Source organism: Lathyrus oleraceus, chromosome 7 (genome assembly GCF_024323335.1).
Source record: "Lathyrus oleraceus cultivar Zhongwan6 chromosome 7, CAAS_Psat_ZW6_1.0, whole genome shotgun sequence".
NCBI lineage: Eukaryota > Viridiplantae > Streptophyta > Magnoliopsida > Fabales > Fabaceae > Lathyrus > Lathyrus oleraceus.
Window position 1 is genome coordinate 145,071,039 of NC_066585.1, and position 6,052 is coordinate 145,077,090.

The window sequence follows — 6,052 nt, forward strand, 5'->3', positions numbered from 1 at the left end:
TTTTGGAAAAGGGAGGTGCTTGGAATTGTTATTTACCTTTGATTGAGTTTACCTACAACAATAGTTTTCATTCGAGCATTGGTATGGCACCGTTTGAAGCTTTGTATGGTAGGAGATGTCGGACACCTTTATGTTGGTATGAGTCCGGTGAGAGTGTTGTGGTTGGACCGGAGATTGTTCAACAAACTACGGAAAAGATTAAGATGATTCAGGAGAAGATGAGAATTGCTCAGAGTCGTCAGAAGAGTTATCACGACAAGAGGAGGAAGTCACTTGAGTTTCAAGAGGGAGATCATGTGTTTCTTCGTGTTACTCCGATAACTGGGGTTGGTCGAGCTTTGAAGTCGAAGAAGTTGACACCTCGATTTATTGGTCCTTACCAGATTTTGGAGAGGATAGGGGAGGTAGCCTATCGTATCGCTTTACCGCCGTCACTTGCGAATTTGCATGAGGTTTTTCATGTGTCTCAGTTGAGGAGGTACATTCCTGATCCGTCGCATGTAGTCCAAATAGATGATGTACAGGTGAGAGATAACCTGACTGTTGAAACATCACCTATGAGGATCGAGGATCGAGAGTTGAAGCAGTTGCGGGGTAAAGAGATTGCTTTGGTAAAGGTAGCTTGGGGAGGACCAGCAGGTAGCAATGTGACTTGGGAACTTGAGAGTCAGATGAAGGAGTCTTATCCGGAGTTATTCGCTTGAGGTATGTTTTCGAGGACGAAAACTCTTTTAGTGGGGGAGAGTTGTAACACCCCGATAAAAATAAGATAATTATTTAATTTAAGTTAATATTATATTTATTAATTTAATTAAATAATTGGAATTTTTGGATTATTATAATTATTATTATTATTGGAATAATAATTATTGGAAAATATATAAGTTGGAAATAAGGAAAAAGAGTTCCATTTTGGTAAAAAGAGTTTTCACGTGAAAACAGAGAAGCGGCTCAAAAAGAGGAAAAGGGCAAAGAGGCAGAGCAAGAGGAAGAAGGTTGGAGAAGAGAAGAGCTTGAGGCTAAAGGATTTGCCGGATTAACTCAGGTAAGGGGGGTTTATCGTCGATTAATGGGTATTATGGGATAACATGTAGTGGGTAGTGATAGACCATTGATTTGTCCCTGATTAGAATGATGTATGATGAAATTGTGAACTTTTGGATGAACAAAATTGGATTATGATTGAAAGGAATTCGTAGGAATTAGATGTAAAAATGTTAGAATTGGTGAAATTGAATAGGGTATGATTCGTGTTAGATGATATGAACGATTACTGTGTAAAATTGGATTGTAGGAGGTTGGAATTGGGAGATCTCGTAGCAGAGAAAACCATAGCAGATCTGGAAATCCGGTTTCTGGTCATACGCGTATGGCACTAGGCAATACGCGTATGAGATGGTCTGGTACGCGTATGGCACTAGGCAATACGCGTATGGATGAGGAAGATGATGTTTTGAACGTAGTTTGGTCTCTGTTGGTACGCGTATGGGGAAGTGGTACGCGTAGCATACGCGTATGAGACAGGTGATACGCGTATGGGATTTGGCTGAGAATTGGGCCATACGCGTATGGGACTAGGCAATATGCGTATGGGCAGGATTGTGATTTTTCTGTGCTGTTGTTGTGCAGTTTTTGGTTGTTCAGCTGAGTAATGTAATTTAGCTGATGTATGATAGGGTAGGGATCATTTCCCGTTGTTTTGAGCAGTATAGGTATTAGTAGAGTGTGCTAATACTGTGATTGATTATGTGGTATGACATGATATGATTATGTGGTAAATATGTTGATGATGTATGATAGTATGCATAATGTTGTGAATGTATCTATCATGTATGAAATTATGAATGGACTGTTTATGGCTTAGAGTGTGAGCATATGTCTGTAGCGGTGTATTCGTCGCTATATGATCTATTGATTAAATCACAAGCAATGTATACAAGGAATATAGAGTCGCCACCGCACTTTTATTTATCCTAAGGACTGGTTAAAAAGCGAACAAAAACCTAAGAAGTTTTACACGTAGAAAACTAATAAAAAGATCAGAGATCGGGGTAAGGGGTAAATTACGCAATGGGAAGGTGTTAGGCACCCAATGCGTCCTAGGTACTCCTAGGGAGCCCTTTTCACACTTTGTTGTTTGAAAATTATTATTTGTCATGACATAAGTATTGTGCAAACATGATTGGGATGATGAGAAAAGAATGTACAAATTAGTTATTTTTGTGTTTGGATGGATAACCATTGCCTACGTACCTTTACAGGATCAAAACCTCGTAGTTCGGCTAAAAACTTCCAAAAGTTAGTGGATTCAATTTTAAAACACAAGCTTAAAGGTCTTACGTTACCCACGGGAGAAAACTCAACCTTATATAACAACTAGTCCACCATGTGAGAAAAGCTTCCACTTGCCAGGGAGGGGTTAACCCTATAATAGGCAAGGAAGACTTACAATTCATCTACTAAGGACAAATAGGTGAGATTAATATCAACCAACTAGGGTAAATCAAACCTATAGCTAATGTATGAAAACTTAACAAGCATGGACAAAGCCACCAAATCATTTGAATGGGTGAAGTTATTTGGATTATTTACAAAAAGGTCAAAGTATGATTAAAGTCAATTCAAAATGAAGTATTTACAAAAATGAAGTTCGGAAAATCATGGACTTAAGGTCCAAGTTTCTAATTTGGAAAGAAGGTGAGAATGTTTGCACAACACTTATTTCAAAGTTTTAAAACATGTGTGAAAAGGTAGGACACAATGAGGTGAATGGAATGGTGTGGATGTAAAACCTCTTAGGAGGGTCCGCCTCTTGAAATCATATAGAAGATGATTCAAGTGGGTCCTTAGGAATAGGCTACAAATGAGCAATGATATGAACATGGTAACAGATGAAAGTAAATAAAAGCGGATACTGGATGCCACTCAATGGTCTTATACCTGTCTCCTAAAACAAGTAAGGATATCAGAAGCCACTCTATGGACTTACACTAATCTCCATCAGAACAAAACAAAAAAACAAAACAGGGAAATCAACTGCCAATCTATCTGGACTTATGTTAACCTCCACAGTATGATCCTAGGAATACAAATGCCACATCACAGGGACTTACAATGAATCCTCACATACACAAATAAATGCACTAGGCAATGGGTATGAGTGACCAATGAGGTCTTACACTCTACTCCTTCCATGTCATGGGAACAGATGCCAACTCACAGTGACTTATAACTGGTTTCTCAATGGGAAAACAACAATGTCACAAGGACAAAAGAAATGATCATGCACTAATGGCAAACAAAGATGATAAATGCACAATGGCAATCAATGATAGTAAATGCACAATGGCAATCAAGTAATCAATCACATAAATTCAAGTAGCACACGCTATAACCATTCAATTGGGCTCAAGCAAAAGGGTTCGACTATGAAAGTCCACTGTAAGAGGTAAGTGTCGCTCTTAACCTGGCCATTGAGGGGCTCAGGTGAAGCAGATGAAAGGATATGAGGGGTGTGCCTCATTGCTTCTATCTCAGGTCCGAGAGAGCATGTAAATATAAGAATGTGGGAGAGTTCAGAAAGATGGAACTCTTTCCCCGATTGGACTCGATAGATCTTGGGTTTGGATCTCAATGCTACAACCATGTAATGGGAGCAAGGAGAAGACTCACTGAATAGTGGGAGATAGGCTACTTATCTCTTTGATCCACCAATTGCCTCGAATGAGGACTTTTCCTGCTTGGGACAAATATAAACATACACAATCAATACCTCTTAAGGAGGACTTCAGACAATTTGCCCAGCCAAATAACGGGCCGGGTCTCCAGACTACATGAAGAAGAAGGTGCAATACCTCAATGCTAATTGCTATTTAAGCAAAGCAAAGCAAGTTCTTAAGAGAACTGAGCAACTAAAGGGTACCTTTTGATGATGGTTTCTGTTGGAATTGCGTGTATTTGGCCTCGGTTTATAAAAACAGATGGAGCAATTCGATGTAGGAGATGGTTGATGATGGTCTCTCAGCTCAATAGTGCACGACGAAGGTGAATTTTGCTGCTGCCATGGAAGCTCCTTGTTGCAACAGCTGGAGTTTTGACCGATTCTTGATCCGATTTTCACGAACAGAAATCCTCCACCACCTGCAGATGATGAATGCTACAAAGGAAAGCACAAAAATCAGTGGATTCTTGAAGAATTGAGTGAAAAAGTGAAGAAGGATCTTGGAGGAGCTTGAGAGAATTTGAAGAATTTGATTGTGATTTGTGAATTGTGATTAGTGTGTGCAAAAACAGTTAGCATTAAGCTTATATTCTACCAATTAATCTCACAATTAATCATGATTAGTGGAAAAAATGGATTAGTGAAATTAAGCTTATGATGCATTTTTGGTCCTTAAGCCCTTCCTCCAAACCAGTCCATATCAGTCCAATTTTTTGATTCAAGCAAGTCCAAAATACCATATATGATGTGTAGAAACAAGTCTCATTTCCATTGGCCATGTACTTTGCAAATTCACCATGTCATGGTAATGCCATGCAATTTCAAGTCCATTTCAAAAGCTAGATATCAAACCATGAGGCCTAGGCATGTTGTGAATATTCCAACAAATTTCAAATGCCATTTATGAAGTGTAGAAAAAATCCCCACTCAAAAATTCCAATTATTTCACAAGTTGGACGATTTTGCCCCTGGTTCATTTAACAGTCCAGTTGAAATTTGACCTTTTGCATTGAGCAATTTTGAAGAAATCCAATTATGCACCATGAAAGTACATGTCAAATGGAGTTTGTGCATATAAAGAACTTGCAATTTGGACAATCCATGTGGTAGTTATGCCCTCCTGATTACGGGTCTTTTCTGAAATTCACTGAGCCATATCTTGCAAACCATGCATGAGAATTTCAAGTCCTTGGACTTTTTGGAATTGTGAGAACAAGATATTCAACTTTCATGTTGGACAAAATTTGATTTGAAGCTTGTATGATGAAGTTATCTTGAAGGGAAAAACTTTCCATTTTGGGCAGCTGAAATTACAGGTCCACTTGCCACTTTGGGAAACTGTCTGTCTGAGCTCAATTCCTTCAACCTTGGTCTTTGAAATGCCAAATGAGGTTTATATAGACATGAATGAGACTTTTCCAATCAATTCCAATCATCAAATCACTGATTAAATCCACAGTTGACCACAGTTGACTTTTGTTGACTGGGCCATGTTCTGATGAATTCCAAGCCTCTTTCACATGAGATCTTGGTTCCAAATGATACCACAAGTTATATGAACTCTTTATGAATGATCATGGTGTCCAAATTCTTCAAGAATGGCCACCATCTATTGCTCAAGGCCTGATTTGACTGATTGACTGATGATCGCTTCAGCTGCAAGCAACAAGGTTAGATGACAATATTTTTGTACTTTTGGTTAGTGAACATATGAAAAGCAATGATATACAATATGCTATACATGCTTGGTGATCAAGAACCACACTCACAAGGTAACCCCACCCACTAGGAGGGAAGCTAGGGTATGCAATGATCCTTGAGGCCATGATATGATATGATATGGGCCATGAGGGATCTTAGGGCCAAAATTGGGGTCTTACAGATGCCCCTATTTAAGGTCATTCTATCCGGAGAAGTGAAGTTTAGAAATCTTCATTTCGACGCGGTAGAATGGGCTTAAATAATAGTAATGAGACAAATTTTGGTCCCTAAGAGACCTCATGATGCAGATGTATGCATGCAAAAGCAAATTCTGTGGGGAATATATGATTCGCACAGCAAAAAAGACGATCCATCGGAGTAATACACTCACCAGGAACAGAGACTCTACTAAGACTCTTATTAGGGGATAGTAAGAAAAAGAATGCGTGAGCAGGACACGACTTTGATTAGGGAAAACAAAACTGACACAGCGTGACTAAGACACGACTCCGAGTAGGGATAACAGACATCGGACTGGAGAGCTTGCTGGGGAAGCAAAGGACTCACACCGGGGAATAAAGATTTCCAGAGGAAAATAAATCCATTGGAAAGACATAAGCTGACTCAAAT